Source organism: Papio anubis, chromosome 14 (assembly GCF_008728515.1).
Source record: "Papio anubis isolate 15944 chromosome 14, Panubis1.0, whole genome shotgun sequence".
NCBI classification, from domain to species: Eukaryota; Metazoa; Chordata; class Mammalia; order Primates; family Cercopithecidae; genus Papio; species Papio anubis.
The window spans coordinates 98,089,306-98,107,527 of record NC_044989.1 but is presented as its reverse complement, the minus strand read 5'-3'; the positions used below and the strand labels follow the sequence as shown (position 1 = coordinate 98,107,527).

Below are 18,222 nucleotides of genomic sequence, written 5' to 3'. Positions count from 1 at the left end.
AGTGAGACAATGGAACGCCACTTAAAGAATACCAGAATGTCCTATTGAAACCTCAGTTGTGGCACTAACTGATAAACAACAACCTTGTACAGTTAAGGTGCTATCCTACAGTTGCATTGTGTGCTCTGAACCACCAACTAATATAGGGCATTCTTTCTTTCTTACTAGAAAACATTGGTCCAGAATCCAAGGGCAGAAAGTGGAGCTGATATTCTCACTTTTCCACTGAAAAATGCCCCCCAAAAATCTGCTTCCTGTGCCTGCAGCTTTGGGCTTTTACTTTACTTTTCCAAAGTAAAGTACTTTTCCAAAGCCTTTAATATCCAGAAATGAATGCTTCCAGAGGGTAATTTAGCCTATGGCATAATGCTGTGGAACTTGAGACTGCTACCTTGCCACAACTCCAGGGGCCTCTATGCACCATCCTTGGTGACCGTGTCAAGGTATCTGTTTGGTGGTGTCGATTTTAGTGGAAGAAGTTAGGGTTTACTACCAGCAGTCTCCTGATATGGCAGAACTGGCTGCTTTCTTAATCATGGCAAGGTAATTAAATTCCAGGGACTAGTTGTTTCCATAGAAGCTTAGCCTAAAGACAGGTCCTCCAGCCCTCCAACAATTGTAAACACCAAAGAATTAGTAATAAATTCCTTTCTGTTTAAACTGGCCATGTTGGTTTTGGTTATTTGCAACTGATCAATAACCAAACGGTGGAAGTACATGTTCTAACATGTATCAAAAAACCCTTAAAATATGTATGCTTTTTATTGCAGAATTCTCTTCTAGAAATTTATCCAAAGAAAATAAGTGGACAAGCACACAAAATTCACATGCACAAATGTATCTTTTTCTAATTCCAAAAAAAGCTGAAGTCACTAACAAATGGTAATTGATAAATCAACGAGGGTAATCAGTATGATCAAAATCATCCCAGAAATGTCATAATATTTTACCTTTCAATAAAGAAGAAAAATCTCATGGAATGTAGAGTGAATATGTGTTTCTCAAAGAAGATGCAATCCATGAAGACATGTAGCTTAGCATTTAACTTTCCATAAATGGTTATTCTTTTGTCTTATATTTGGAGAAGAGGAGAAGAAATAGTGAATAGCAGGCAAGACTCTAAAATGCTTTGAATACAGCTTGCCAGATTCCCAATTAGAAAGTGAAATATGCATTTTTTGCCATTTAAATTAGGAACTAAAATTATAGCACACATTTTGGTCATTATCTATTTCACAACCACTTATTGAGTGCTGGGAAGACTAAGATGAAAAAGACATGGGTCTGTTTTCTGGAGAGAAGGGGGACTGAACTTAATGGTTAAATTTCAAAAGTTGGTCCTAAATACACTGGTGCTCTCCTGGCTCTCACCCCTTCTGCCCAGTGGGCATGTTATAAGGAAGCTGCAGGTAATATCAGATGTGGTCACAGTTCAACTGTAGCACATGACAAATGTCTTCAATTATTTTCCTCCTGCTACATTTTAGATCTAGTGATGTTGCCACATAAGACCTTGAAATATTTTCCTGGTCTTTATTTATTCATTATTTTTATAGCTCAGGACTTTATTCACATGTTTATAGCCTCAAACGCCCATCTTGTCTCACTCTGGAAGCTGACTGCCTTGGCACAGAGTAAATGCTAGTGCAATTTGGGCCATGTCCCCAGTTGTGAGCCCTTGGTCCAAGCGGGTTAGTTTCAGCTGACTGAAGCCTCCAATGCTGTATTCCATGGAATACATCCTCAACTTCCAGGCATGCCTGAAGCTGAACTGAGAGACATTGAAATCTACCTGTGCATTTGAAGGTGTAGAGGACCACTATAAACAAGGATTTTTCTAACTGTTTTTAGGTACTAAAATCTTCCCGGGTCAGATTTCCTCAGTCACTGATTCACAACCAAAATTTCATGAGATGAAGTAAAGAACTATGTCATCACTCTGTATTTGATTTTTAAAAAATTAACACTAAACAGTTGGAATGTGATATGGTTTGACTGTTTCCCTGCCCCAATCTCATCTTGATTTATATAGCTCCTCTAATCCCCAGGTGTCATGGGAGGGACCTGGTGGGAGGTAATTGAATCATGGGGGTGGGTTTTTCCCATGCTTTTCTCATGATAGTGAATAAGTCTCCTGAGATCTGATGGTTTTATAAAGAGGTGTTCCCCTGCATACACTCTTGCCTGCTGCCATGTAAGATGTGCCTTTGCTCCACCTTCACTTTCCACTATGATTGTGAGGCCTCCCCAGCCATGTGGAACTGTGAGTCTATTAAACCTTTTTCCTTTATAAATTACGCAGTCTCCAATATGTCTTTATTAGCAGCATGAGAACAGAATAATACAGGATGTATCAGAGAAGAGGCTGGTGCAACCATCCACATTCTCCTCATAAGAATTTGGGTGCTTCCAGAAATAAAAGTATTTCCTCTACATTCATAGCTCTATTTTTTTGAAGGACAACCAATTAGTATTTATTTTTCACATAGCCTGAACCCTGCCCCATCCAAGACATTATTCTTATGCTTGAAGACATTCTAGCAGCTTGAAGAGGACTGAGACACAGATTCTAACATTGCACACAATTATTAAATTCCAGGATAAGAAGGCTCAATCTAGATGAATCACAGAGATAGAGATGGAGAGATGGAGAGATGGAGAGAGCGATCAAGAAATCAATATGGAATAGAGATAAATGGGCTTGAGGGATAGACAAGGTATAGATAGGCAAAGAGAGGAAAGATGTCCAAGGCAGAGGGAGGCAACAACCTCAAAGATCCTGAACTGAACGTGATGCAGGGAGCAAGGAAACACATTGAAGAGAGTCTTCCTGACTTCCCTAAGTCTCTAAGCTTGAGACTCTGTCTTAAAATCCATTATTCAGAAATAGCCAGTATGCTGTAATTATGCCAGTCCCTGTGTTCTGTGCTTTACCCTTGTCCTAATTAATCCTCATACTAACACTTTGAAGTTGGCATTAGTACAAAAGAAAGAAACTGAGGCTCAGAGACACGAAGCAGTTTAGCCAGAAGAACTGAAATTCAGATGAGTCCCACTTCAAATCCTGGGCCATTTTCCCCTCTCTTCACTGCCTCTCCAGTGGCACCCTAACTTTCCATGCCATAAAACCCAAGTGTGAGAGGAATCTTTCTTGACTGTCATGGCTGAAATCAGAACCATCCTACTTTCACAGAAAGGTCCGGGTCTGCCCACATGATGAGAGTCTGCCCACTGCCAAGGTTGTCCAAGGGCAGAACTTGCAGGAAACACACCTGCTGATAATGTTTTCTAGGGCTAAGCCTGTCTCTCAGAGCTCAGTGTGGAAGTTGGAGATGCCTTCAGAGACACCTGCTTCAGTCTCTAAGCTACAAGAGAAGAACCACTTTCACTGCATCTCCCTCGGCACTTCAGGGAGCAAAGGAACTCATTAATGTTCATGGCTATGGTTTATACAGTTGTGGAAGTGCTAGGCACCCAGCTACCACTCTGGGCTCTAATGCTGATGTTTGCTTAGGAACTCCATGGACCAAGGGAGCCTTATGTCTCTCCGCACAGACATCAGGAAGGAAAATATTACCACATAGAGGAGATGTAGACAAGTTTAGTTATCTTATCACTCACTTTCAAAAAAGGACTCTAGTCCCCACCCTAAAAATCTGTAAAATGAGACAACCTAAAATAAATTGGTAGGATTTTTACCTTTAGCTAGGATGGCCATAAGACTTTTCCAAAGCTGGACAGTTCTAAGAGTGAAAGAGGGTAGCATAAATAAAACAACAGGTGTAAAATAGTCTTCCTTCTACTTCTCAGATTCTCTAGGAAAATTATCTTTAAAAAATGTACTCACACTTGTAATCCCAGCACTTTGGGAGGCTGAGGCGGGTGGATCACAAGGTCAGGAGATCAAAACCATCCTGGCTAACATGGTGAAACCCCATCTCTACTAAAAATACAAAAAATTAGCCAGGCATGGTGGCTGTCGCCTGTAGTCCCAGCTACTCAGGAGGCTGAGGCAGGAGAATGGCATGAACCCAGGAGGCAGAACTTGCAGAGAGCCGAGATCGCACAACTGCACTCCAGCCTGGGGGACAGAGCAAGACTCTGTCTCAAAAAAAAAAAAAAAAAGTATTAGTTGGCTACCTGATAACTGCTATTAATGCACTATAATGTGACTTAAAAAAAGGAATAGGATTTGGATACAGGAAATGGAGATAGGATAGTTCAGCCAAGAGAAGCAGCCACACTAAAGTTATAGTTCATGCATAAGTGTGTGATAGGTCTAAACAGTAGTAACATTGACAAGTGCAAGGAACAGAACACACAGAATAATTGATAGCACAAACAAGTATAATTTTGTCCAGATTCCTTTGCAAAGAGAATCTATTTTCACATGGGATGGTGGTTGCTACACTTCTGGGTTTTCATTATTTGCAGGTAATACAGCAGTCGGGTTGCCAACTCTATCAGCAATCCATTGCTGCATAACAAACTGCCCTAAACTTTAGTGGCTTAAAACATAAACATCTATTATTGCACAGGTCAGGAATTCAGGCCCAGCTGGATGGATCTGGCTCAGGGTGTCTCATAAAGTTGCAGCTGAGATGGTGGCTGAGGCTGTATCATCTGAAGGTTTGACTGGGGCTGGAAAGATTGTTTCCCACACCCACCCACACAGCTGTTGGCAATGGGCCTTGTTTCTTCCCCAGCTGTTCTTTACTGTGTGAACTTCATTACAGGACTGCACACAAAATGGCAGCTGATTTCTCCCAGATCCAGTAATCCAAGAGAGGGTGACCTCAATAGGAAATAATGCCTTTCAAAAACCAGTCTCAGAATTGACTACCATCACTTCTGCTATATTCTGTTGTTCACACAGACCAGCCCTTGTACCAATCCTATGTCTTTGGGCAAATACCACCACATAGGGATCATTGCAGACAATCTTGGAGCCCAGCTACCACACCAACTTTTAATTGTGTTAAATTTTTAATCATCATTTGATATAACAATTACAAATAAATATAAATAAAATTTTGATTCTAAAATGCTAAGAAATATATAATGTTGGCATAATGGCAATTTTTTACTTTAAAACTCCTATGATTACACAAAAAATATAATACATTTTCCTTATTTTTAAAATTTCACCAAGAATAATTATGTATCTGTTTGTTTTATTTACCATTGCTTATCTCCCCCAACTGGAACTGACATTTTATCTGTCTCACTGCTATCTCCAGTGACAATAACAGTAACTGACATAAACTAGGAGACATGTAAATATTTGTAGAATAAATGAATGATGAACACTTCACTTGGATTGGTCATTAATAGCAGACTAAGGCTTGGACATAAAGATCTTGGCACCCAATCCTGAAGACACGCTTTTTGTTCAAAATGGCAGAACTGGTTCTGTTGAATGTAAACATGAAGGGCAAAACCATGGCACACAGCCTCTATTTAGAGGAACAAGCTGCAGCAGAGGCAGAAAGAAAAGACACGCATGAGGTAACAAGAAGCAGAAACTTTTCTATGACTTAAAAGTGAACCCCCTTAGGAATAACGTTCATGAGATTAGTCTTTAGAGGGAACCGGGGTTAATGACAGGTGGAGATATTGAGAATGACAGTTTCTTGTCGTTGGCTGAATTTCCATGCCTGATGGTACAATTAAGGCTAGAATGGGTTTCAATCCTCACCCAGGGTCACAGAGCTGGAATCCAATGAGGTCAATGGTTTCTCCCCCTCAATGTTCTTTGATAGTCTTCACCACTGGAATAATTCCCATCCCCACCCCACCCCACTCCCACCTTCATTACTCCCACTCCAAGACAGAAAGGTTCAGCCCAGGACGGCCATGGGCTCCACAGTACATTCGACATCCCCTTGGCCCCACTCCCCAGTGGAAACCCAAGGAAGCTCATACCACCAGGACTTCCCCAGAGGCCCAGTCTCTTATTCCAGACAGGAAATGGAGCCAGTGCAAACATGAGCTCAGCATTTTTTGCTGACTAATTCTTCCTCCCATAAAAAGGTTTGGGAAATATGAGTTCTAATGTAACCTAAAGACTTGCTTAACAAAGGGGAAAACCCACCAGCATTTCTTAATTCTAACACACCTTATGTTATGCAACAGGTATGTTTCTTTTAAAAAAATGAACTAATTTTAAGACACACACACTAGTAATTTAAATTCACTAGAGAGTTAGCTATTTAGAGGAACCCTGTTGTAAATCCCTTCACAAACTGAAGAACATTTAAGTAATTACCCTCTAATTTATGTGCTCTGTAAGGTCAACTATTTAAATGTCTGGTTTTCTTAATTCGAGGCACACCCGCATTTATAGAATGTCTTTAAAACTCATTATGGCTGACAAATGTATTTCTTTGTTTTCTTTAACAGACAAAACTATATTTTGGTGAAATAGGCAGAAGATACTTATTATTCTGGAAACTGTTTAAATACTCGCTTATTGCAAAAAGGACTTCTGTGGAGGTGATGGAGAACTGATATGATCAAGAATCAAATTGTCTTACATTTAAGAACATATCGCGAACACATACATGTGAAGTCTTTGTAATTTGTATGCAGTCTGCAGTCTTTAAGCCTCTGTAATTTATATTCAATCTAGTCATAATTTATTTGATGGTTAACTATGTGTTTTTAATTCTCAGTGAACTTGACAAAAAAGCTATCAACTAGTATAGGTTAATAACATGAATTTTTTAAACGTTAGAAATATTTTGATATTGGGAAATATTCTTAAAAATATTTAATGAATAAGTTGTCTTTTACATGTTGTTAAGCCAAGATAAAACGACTCATTGAAAACTTTTCTCCTTATTGATGACAACATGGCTTTGCATGCTTGGTGTTTACTTGGTTGAAGCAAGTGTGCTGGGGAGCGGTATGCCAGAATTCACACGCTCAAAAGGATCACACCGGGGAGTCGGAGGAAGCTGCTCCTGAGAATATCTTGCTGTTCTGACTTTGTAATAGGACAGGCTCTAAAGATTGGCTATATTAAGGCCACGCATGTGTCCCCAGACCTCATTCTTTCCCTAGGTCTGGTTTTACAAACTCTGGTAATAAACCAGGTCAAGAAGAAGGTGTTGTGCTATCAGTGTGAATAGCTTGGAAAGAATGTCAACAGATAAGAGGCGGTGCTGCCAAGCTCTGAGAGCAGGGCTGCAAGTGCTGGGAGAGCTCAAACCTCCCCTGTGACCTGGCCAAGGGGCAGAGCCCCAGGCACCAGAGCAGGGCCACCACGCATGCCTACAGGAACCCCATTCACCCGGAGTCCAGCACGAATGGCGCCCTCTAGAGCACAGTGCAGGGATGACCTCTCGCATAGATAACCCGTGTCCCTGGATGCCCACCACAGCCTTGCTAGTCCCTCCTCACAGGTTCACTTCCACAATACTGTGGTCTAGATACAAGCTGAGGGAAGAGGATTGGCTTGACCCTTCCCAATTCAACCTGGCCATACTTGTTAACATAAAATGCTGGCTACCCTAGACAATAGAACTTTCTAACTCTTCTATGCCACCAGCAACTTCTCCACGCCAAATGTCAGGGCTGCCTAGTAGATGTCACCTTCCAGGGTGAACCCAAGAAGTAGCTGGCAAGGCTAGAGATCGTAGAAGGAGTAATAACCAAAGGGACAGTGCCTGTAATTTATATTAAATCTAGTCATAATGTATTTGATGGTTGACCATGTGTTTTTATTTCTCAGTGAACTTAACAAAAAAGCTATCAACTAGTATAGGTTAATAACATGAATTTTTTAAACGTTAGAAATATTTTGATATTGGGAAATATTCTTAAAAATATTTAATGAATAAGTTGTCTTTTACATGTTGTTAAGCCAAGATAAAAAGACTCAATGAAAAATTTGCTCCTTATTGGTGACAACATGGCTTTGCATGCTTGGTGTTTACTGGGTTGAAGCAAGTGTGCTGGGGAGGAGTATACCAGAATTCACACGTTCACCTGACTCAGGCAAAGCCATGTATTTTAAAAGTCTGAACTGTGCAGGGACCAGATTCAAACTAGGGGTTGCCAAAAACCGGCTGGTATCAGGGGACATCAGGGGTCCATCTATAATACATGACAGCTTCCTAAGAGAGAGACAAACATACTCAATCTTGTAGATGAGTATGTAGATGGCTGGTTGGTTCTTTTTGCTCCATATAATAATAATAATAATAATATCATCATCATCACCATCACAGTTGACAGATCTTTAGCGGTCACATATATCAGCAGTGTTCTGAGCACTTTACACCCATTCATTTTGTGTAAAATGCAAAATGATTTGCACACCAACCCTGTGAATTTCTACCTCTAATCCCCCCAACCTCCTGTCTCATTCCAACCACTGTTGCGTGATCAGCTCTGTACAGGCTGCAAGCATTTCTGCATGGGTACAGCCCTTCCTGACCGGCTCTGCTTCATGACTGCTCCTTGCGCTTCTTACCTCCTGCCCCAGGGATGCCCTGGTGTCACATGGGAACCCACGGAGTCCTGCTCAGCACTCCCACGTGGAGCTGGGAAGTGCAAGGGTATTGCCCACTGAAGATGAAAGGTGCACAGTTCTGAGGCATGTGTTGTAAGGTCCTAGGCACCAAGCAGCCCAGCCATACACCATGGTCACCTCAGTTAGTCCCTCCCTCCCTCCAGGTTTCTCTTTCCCAGCTCTTTACTCCTGTGCACTAAGATCTCATTCCCATAAACTACTCACATGTTAACCTTTGTCTTGTCCTCTACTTTCAGGGTATCTAAGTTAGGATATCTGGCATTATGGAATGAATGTTTATGTTACCCCAAAATTCAGGTATTGAAGTCTTAACATCCAACGCGACTGTGTTTGGAGACAAGGCCTTTACAGAGGTAATTAAGGTGAAACGAGAGCATGGGTGGGGCCCCAATCTGATAGGATTAGTGTTCTTATAAAAAGAGAACTCAAAAGGTGAACTCCTCTCTCTCTCTCTCTCTGCATCTCTCTCTCTCTCTCTCTCTCCCTGCTCCCACACACATGCACCAAAGAAGAGTTCATATGAGGACACAGTGAGAAGGCAGCTGTCACAGGAAACCAAGAAACCCATCCATCCTGGTAGCACCTTGGTCTTGGATCTCCAGCCTCCAGAACGGTCTGTTGTTTAAGCCACCCAGTCCGTGATATTTTGAATGGCAGTCCTAGGAGACTAAGGCAATTGGTAAAAGGATAGCCCTGGAAATAGCATGCTCAGAATAAAATACTAGAGCTGGGTCACTGACCAATCAATCAGATGGCCATAAAGATGTCACTGCTGGGGTGAGTGGGTTTGTAAAGTCAGTCTCTGCGACTCTTGTCTGTGATTGATTGGGATGGGGGACAGGTGATGGTGAAGCATTAGGTTAGTGACAATCATTAAAAAGGAAACCACACATGTCATTCATTCTGCATTTATCACACCCATAGAATAAGCAGCATCAACCTTGAACCCTGATGTAAAGTATGGACTTCAGTTCCTAACGATGTATCAATATTGGCTCATTCGGTTGTAATGAATGTACTCCCCTAATGTAAGACATTATTAATAAAAGAACTGTGCATGGGGGTAAAGGGAGGGGTACATGGGAACTCTCTGTGCTTTCCTCTCATTTTTCCTGTGAATGTAAAATTACCCTTAAAAAAGTCTATTAATTTAAAAGATAAAATATCTTTGAATATGAGGAAGTTAATAAGAAAGAGAATGACAGGCTCAGATGAGTCAACTCTCACCTCAATGTAGGCTCAAAATCATAGTCAAGGCCTTGTGAAGAGAGGCAGAGGTGCACAGCAGACTGTGTTCACAGCCAGGACGGGTCTGCTGTGTGGAAGTCAGGGCACTCATAGGAAAGCACAGGTCCCTGAGACCTTGTAGAGGCCAGGGAGGCTGGTGGATAAGCTGAGCCTGAGAATTTTGAACATCAGATCCCCTGAACTCTGCACTGGTACAAGCAATGCCCTGGTCTGGGGTAGAAGAGAGCAGCCTTCCCCACCTGGATCCCTGCAGACATCTCACCTAGAACATGCTTCTCAGATGACAATGCCTGTCCTCCTCAGGATCTGTTCCCACCCCACTCCCTTTGCCTCAGCAGAGCCTGCGCAGGAAAATAAAGCCTTTGATGTGAATGGAAATGACTCACACACTGAGTGAGTCAGGACTTGGTGGATATGTACCAGCAGAAACCAGAACGTAGAGGCACAGGGCAATCGGGTTGTAGGGCTGGTTGGGGAGGAATTGTTGACGTGGGCAATCACTTGTGAGTTCCCATATCTGCCTTTGATGATTCCTTGAAGTTAGGACAAGGTAGGTAGTGACATTCAGCAAAAAAAGGGAAAATGACCTAGTGCGGTGGCTCATTCATGCCTGTAATCCCAGCACTTTGGGAGGTTGAGAAGGAAGGGTCACTTGAGGCCAGGAACTTGAGACTAACCTGGGCAACATAAGGAGACTCCAACTCTACATAAAATAAATGAGCTGGGCAAGGGTGGTGCATGCCTGTAGTCCCAGGTACTGTTGCAAGCTACTCGTGAGGCTGTGCTGGGAGGATGGCTTGGGCCCAGCAGTTCAAGGCTGCAGTAAGCTATGATTGTGCCACTGCAGTCTAGCCTGAGTGACAGAGAAAGACCCTGAGAAGATAGAAAGGAAAAGGAAAAAGAAAGAAAGAAAAGAAAGAAAGAAAAAAGAAAGAAAAGAAAAGAAAAGAAAAGAAAGAAAGAAAAGAAAGAAAGAAAGAAAGAAAGAAAGAAAGAGAGAGAGAGAGGAGAAAGAAAGAAAGAAGAAAGAAAGAAAAGAAAAAAGAAAAGAAGAAAAGAAAAAAAGAGACTCAAGAAGACATGGAAGAACATGTGAAAAGGACACAGTGAGAACATTATGAAAGATTGATTAAAGTGAATGGTGCCATATGCAGTGTCTTCACAAGACAGACCAAGTCCTCAACATTGGAGCAATCTGTCACCCACAGCAGTGGCCATCCTAACACACATCCTTGAGTTGGCCTTCCTTCTGACCCTGTCCCACCTCCCCTGTCCCTCTCTCCTGCTATCTGAGATCCCTTTCTAAGATAAGCAACTCAGAGAGATAGATCCCTTTGTTCACACTCCACCTTGGGGAGAACCTGGGCTATGACAGATTCTGTCGTTATCCCCATTTTGCGGATAAGAAGCTGTAGCACAGAGAAGCTGACTAACTTGACTGAAGTCACACAGCTAATGAGTGGCTGAGCAGGGCTGTGACTCCAGGCCACCTGATTTTCAAATCTATACCTTTCACCATTATGCTTAGTTGGTCAAATAAGACAAGTTGGAGAAACATAGACCTCATTCCTGCATATCCTGACTCATAAATTCTGAAGTCTTGAAACAACTTTCTTAATCATCCCAGTCTAAAATTTTTCAACTAATTTTTAAAAAGTGGAACTCGTCTTAAATCATCTAAATAATTATTCCTTTGCGTCTCTTCTCTTTGACTCTATAGATCCAGTTTCTCTTATCTCTCTGATACTTTACCACATTCTCCTCAACAATGACAAAGTCATTAAAATTATTGCTAAAAAATTAGAACTTTAAAGCAGCTTGGAAAAAGTACTGTTCAAAGAGGCAGAGCAAGTATTTGGAGCAACTAGACCATCACAGGTAGCACTGGGTATATGACATGGGTATTTATTGATCTAAACCAAGCCCTAGGATCAAAGAATAAATTAATTTTTTTTCATTGAATTCCCTTTGAAAACTTCTTATTTCATAAGAAAAATTCTTACAGAAGAAAAATAAGAATTATTCTCATTTCAAAAAAAGACAGCAAAAAATGTAGTGGCAAATGTCTGTATCAATTGGAAACTTCTTCCTTGGCTTCCTGATACCACTTTCTCCAGCATTTGCTCCTTCATTATTTTCCTGGACTCTTTCCCCGCCTTACACTTTCTCTGACCATGACCATCCCTCAAATGTGAGTCCACCTTGGGAATCTGACCCCAGTGCTTATCCCTATTGTGCTCACTAAGAAGTCTTTCAGCTGGATGAAATGACTCACACTTGTAATCCCAGCACTTTGGGAGGCCGAGGCAGGAGGACTGCTTGAGCCCAGGAGTTCAAGACCAGCCTGGGCAAAATAGAGAGATTCTGTCCCTATCAAAAAACAAACAAAAAAAATAGCTAGGCATGGTGATGCATACTTGCAGTCCCAGCTACTTAGGAGGTTGAGGTAGGAGGACTGCTTGAGCCAGGGAGGTTGAGGATGAAATGAGCTATGATCAAACACTGCACTTCAACCTGGGTGACAGAGTGAGACCCTGCCTCAAAAAAAATTTAAATTTAAATTTAAAAAAGACGCCTCCTGTAATACACAAACACACACACACACTTACACACCCTTATACACTCATTTCAGCCAAATCCAACTACTTACTAAGACACCAAACTCCTCCATGTCTCAGTTCTACGCAAGGAAACAAAAAGAGATTTCTTTTCTTCTTCCTCTTTAATTCTTATGTATGAGCCCCAAGGTCTACATGCGATTTCAGGGAAAAAGTTCATTTTAAGGACAAAGAACGGTTTTCATCTCTCATACAGTAGTCCTGCACCTGCATGCTCAAAGCCAGTTGGTCTCCGGCTGCTCTGTAGTTAGGCACCAACCACAGGAAAGGCTGTGTGTCAGACCCGGGGCCTAGAAATGTCTCCTGTCCCTTCTGCTCACATTCCATTGGAAGGAACTCAGACACACACCTGCAAGTGGCTCTTGAAACATAGTCGCCAACTGAGAGGTCTCATATTGGGCTACAGCTAGATCATTACCTTGAGAGAATGGGAAGATAGATTTGCTGGGTAGCCAGCCATCTGGCCACTGGGATATGTCTACAATTCTTGGGTTCATGGTGCAGCAGAAACTTTAGTCCACTTCCCACAAAAGAAATAAGGAATAAAGGGGAAAGGAAGACCTGATTAATTCAAATACACAATAAACAAAAACTATTTTACCTATGTACAAGATTGTGAGCCTGAATGTTCCACATATTTTCTTTCGATCTCTGTTTTACTTACAACCACTTTTTTGAGAATGAAAGGCACAACACCTTTCTAAGCATATGGCCATGGGACTCATCTAAGAAGAGTAATAATGGATAACGAAAATGTTTCTGCGTGACACAGAGGGTCAAGGACATACCCAGGATGCCTCTAAATCTGAAAATGATGCCAAGTTGGAAATCAAAACAAAATCTAAGACTCTCCAAGGCAAAACATAAGGGCCTTAGACACACATATGGTTTCCATCTCTCGCTGAAAGAGCTGGATCTAAACGGAGTTTCAAAGCACATATGCAGTTTCATAAATAGAATTAGGTATATCAGGATACCTTCCAACCCAGAAGTTTAGCAATGTCCTTTGCACAACTAGAGATCTGCTGTTCTGAAATCTAGTCTTTACTAAAGTTTCCTGGCTGGTCTTGAATCCTCATAAAATTCGGTTTTCACATGTGTTGGGGAAGCTTTAAAGACTTGCTTTGTGAGAAGGCTAATGAGAATGCCAGAATTTTCATTTTGGGGCAAAGGGTATACACTAAGCCATCCATAATTTGAACATTTGAAAAAGATATCCAAAACATGTCTTTTGGGGGACTCACCTGTCAATAAAATGTCCTTTCTGTCCAAACAGTTTGACCAATGAGACAGTAATCACAGTTAAAACTAAGCCACCACCATAGTCAAGAAGAATTTACAAAATCTAGAGTTGTAGCTGCTTCAGATTCTATTGTCAAAATGCAATACCTGGCCTGCATTATGACCACAAATTTGAAAACATAAAAGAAAATTTAAAAAGTGTGAATCTGAAGTGAGAGCCTCATTGTTTCTGTTTTCTCCAAATTTATTGAGCCACTGGTCGAGTCTCAGTTTTATCAAGGTAATGGCACACACATGGGGAAGGTCCTCATTGAGAGATTTTTGTTTTCAGAAATTTCATATCCTGCCTATTTCATTTTATAAGATGTGCTATATATACACACTGCTTCCCATTAAACCTGTTTGAGGTGGGGTGTTGTGATGGTTTACTTTTCAAATACTTTCGGTTTGGGATTGGATGACTTATTTGCTCAAACTTATGACAAAATTCTTCTAATTGCTGTGGTCCTAGGGAAAAAAAAAATGAAGAAAGCTGGAATCATGTTTGTCCTTCAAATTGGTCAGTTGACCCAACTTTCGTAATTTTTGTAATTTTTTTTACCCAACCAGCACTAGATAAATAGAATAGTTACTTACATTATTCATGAAAACAATTCCACTTGAGGGCTCTCATTTTAATATATAAATTGTACAAAAAAAATAAGCTGTACAAAAAAAAAATTCCTCCAAGAATTTCCAACCTGCTCCTTTGTTTGACAGTAATTGTCTGGATTAGTTAATCTACTCTGTGAGGAGAAGGCTGGAAGTCAGCCAGTGTGCAAGCCTTGCGGTTAACTTCTTGAAATTGTGTTTTCCATATGAAATCAAGATAGTGCAATTGCTAGGTGAATTCAAAATTACTTCAGACTCATCTACAAAAACATGGTGAAGGATGTACAAATACTTTTTTTGCCAATGTACATGTTCTTCTCTGGAGCACAGCTTCTCTTGACTTACAGGGTTTGACAGCTGGAAGCATCCTTCATTCACTCTCTCACTTACAGTTGATGACAATGAGGTTGAGAGAGGTGAAGTCACTTGCCCTGTAGCGTTCACAGTGCTTTCTGACTCCCATTCCAGTGCTCCTTATCATACAGTCTGCTGCCAAACTAGTCCCAATATTCATCCTGAGGAAAGCTAGTTGTGGGAATCCTGAGATCACATTGCTAATGCCAGAATAACTTTAGTTTGCAGTTAAGCATTTGAAAAGCTGATAGGAGGTCACAGAAATGGAAAATGTGGCCATCACAAGACACTAATGAATGAAGAGGAAATTCTCAAGGGGAACAGGCTCATACACAGGCTGCTCTTCTTCTGAGTTAAGCTAGCAGGGATTTTCCTGGAGAGCATCCTGGAAAGAAAAGGAAAGATTTCTTTGCTCATTCTTTCCTTTCTCAATAAGACTAGTAAACGTTGGCAACCCACCAACACGGAAAATTGGCATAATAATTCCAGGACCCCTCACATATTCACCTGTCAGAGATGGGTTACTGAACACAGTTGGTAGTACCTGAAGTTCCTTGTTGAGGGAACAAGTCACGACCAACCTTTCCCTTTCTGAGAGGTTTCAGATGAAGGAGGATCCTCTCAGTCTTTGAAGATGAAGCTCCAAGAATCAGAGAAAGGTGGCATTTAGTTAGACAGGACCTCCGGCCCTTTGGTTGGGAGTATTAGAAAGAGGTTTTCTTTTAACAAAGCACATCCTCTTATATCCCAACGCTGGTTTCATGCTGCTTTCTAATAAAGGGGTTTTCTAGAAGCAGCACCTGTAATACACCAGAGCAGGACTTTCACTTGCATTTTCACAGTCTGGTTTCTTCAGGAGCCTCCAAATGTGAGCTGCTGTTCTGTGACTGGAGCGTCCGTGCCCACAGGAATTGGATCAGAGAATATGGAACAGAAGATTAAACTACACACATCATATGCAGACTTAGCTGCCCCAGACCTTGCCATGTGTGTGTCAGGTGGTGAGCTGCACTGGATGGTACTAACCACCTCTCTTTAGAGCCAGAATCTCCACTGACAACTGGTATGTTCAATATCTTAGCTTATTGTCACCATTGGTTCAATAAATATTCACTTTACGCTTTACTAGGCACTCTGTTGAGCACTCTTTAAGCTTCCAAGAGTAGAATACGCGAACTCTCTGCTTTCCAAAACTTGTTGGGGGTTTCCTTCCCTTCTCCTTCTTCTCCAACCTCTTGTCCCATTTTACCAATATTACAAACAGATTCAGAGTAGAACAGAATGGACACAAAGTATCTTCCAGGGATTTTTGAGCCTGGTGTGATATATGTTTAATTGTTATGTCTGGTGATGACTAACGGAGACAGAGCCTCAGATTCTCTGCTGCTTTGAAAGGTGGAATGGTAGCATATGGATTCCGCACCGCACTCTCCTTTTAACTAACCTGCGGGAGCACCTGTGTCAGGCTGAATTGTTCCAGAGCAGCATATCAATTAGGCAAGCAGAGGCTTGAGGGGTTTTTTGCAAACCATCCTACCGAATGCTTCTCTCCAATTTTGTCTGTTGGCATTTCTACTTCAGTACCTGTCACCCTATTACCTAGTCTTTTTGAAATAATGACCACTTAAGAAAAAAGCAACAGAAATAAGTAAAGAATACAGAAAATCATCCCTTTCTTCTTCCAAAACACCCCTTAACCAGCAAACCTTTGGAAGCTACTAAATATCCAGAAATATCCCAGTGGCTGAGCTGAGTAAAAGCTATATATATTTCCATATTATCTGTGTTTGTTGGAACACACTCTGCTATGCTGTAGTAACAAATAAAGTAGCAGGGGTTCAACCTAATAGAAGCTTATATCTTGCTCATGCAAAGTCTGATGCAGGTCAGCAGGGCTGTCCTCCGTCTGGTGTCTCAGGGATCTAAGGTCTTTCCATTCTGTGCCGCTACCATTTCAATACCTGGCTGCCAGGGATACAGCAAGCATGGGAGACTCTTAACTGCCTTAGAACAAAAATGATATGCTTTTTTACTCAAAGTCCACTGGGCAGTGTTGGTTAATTGATCTTGAACTACTTTTAGGGCAACTTGAGTCTTCCCATGTGCTCAGGAATGAATATCCAGATGTGGTAAGCATTAGGTAGGTATCTCTAGGGCTTTCATCAATGGCCCAACGCATACACTGTGAAGCAGGTGTTTTCATTACAACCATCTTCACAATTGTTAGCAACTGCCACATCTGACAAGTAGCCAGTCCCATTGCTTCAGAGCCAATGACCTCACCATAATCTCAAGGCCCTGCCTCCCAGGCCCACATGACGGACCAGCGTTTCTCATCACCACTTTCAACAGCATCATGGCATTGCTATTTGACCTGGAGATTTAGATTAACTTCTGCTGTACCAATACAGTCACCAAAACGTCAAGAGTAACAAGAAAAGGAAACTTAACTCTCCAGGATCTCTTACAGTGTAAGAAATCAGGTCTTGGTGAGAAAAATACTTTCATAAATTGGTTGCGTATAAAATTCACAAGTGTTGAGGAATCATGTGTTAGACATAAAACTGAAGTTATCCCAGAGGAGGGAGAGAAAAGGCAAAAAGGGTGGCATTTTCTAGTAAAAGACTGGGGGGATTCTAGAAGGGGGTCCTATCTCAGAGAATGATTCTCCGATAAAGCTGCTAAACTGAGAAACAGGCTTCAGAATGACCTTCCATGAAAAAAATGGCGTGGACTAGGGAGGTGACATTCAGGCACTGAGGCGAGGGGAGGCTGAAGGAAGAACGTACTAAGGAAAAGAAATTGCAGGAAGGACTCTGAGTTCTTCCAAGGCCATGGAATGAGGATTCTAGTCAAATTTGACCAGATCCTCCGGGGCAGGAGACCAGCTGACACCTGGCTCACATAGTAAGGACCTTAACTCGACTGGGTGTGGACTGGTGAAGCCCTCCAGCCACACCACAGGAAAGGAGGGGTAGCTGGGGCGGAGTAGTTGACTCGTTTCATGCCACCCTTTAGGTGTCTCAACCTTACATCTCCTGAACACCTGCAGTGAAAGTAACTTACTTTCACCTCTTAGAAAACATCCCAGTTGGCCTTATATCATAGGGGAATTGTGTGTAGCTTCCTCCAGCTCCCCTCCCCTCTGCTCTACACACATGCCTTGAGAACTAGGACCTAGAGAAATGTGCCTTCTCCCCACGATTCAGCACCATGTCTGGCCTACCATGGAAACTTACTCACCTTCTTCCCTAACCTATAAGGTGGGGGTGGCGACAGAGATCACACAGGATACAGGAGAGGTAGTGTGGCATAATGGTTGGCAGCAGGGCTAGAGCATAGGATCACACTGGTGTGTACCACAATTTCGACCCTAATTTCTAAGAAGAGCAATCATCTCAGGACTGTGCTAGAGACTACGTGAGAAAAAGAATATAAAACTGAGTGTAGGAGCTGGCATATCGTGAGCCTCAGTGAGTGCTGTCTGCTTGAACAGGTAACGCTCTCTGAGAGTGTGGACAGCAAAAAAAAAGTATCTTGGAGGTGAATCACCCGGAAATCAGCTCAGCT

The 18,222-nt window shown here is 41.8% G+C and overlaps 1 non-coding gene across 1 annotated transcript; it reads left to right on the top strand.

Moving 5' to 3' along the window:
- The first annotated feature begins 6,965 nt into the window (after positions 1 to 6,965).
- LOC116270416 lies at positions 6,966 to 7,094 on the top strand. The gene has a single exon (XR_004178454.1). It is a non-coding gene; the product is annotated as a small nucleolar RNA SNORA72 (small nucleolar RNA).
- The last annotated feature ends 11,128 nt before the right edge of the window (positions 7,095 to 18,222 follow it).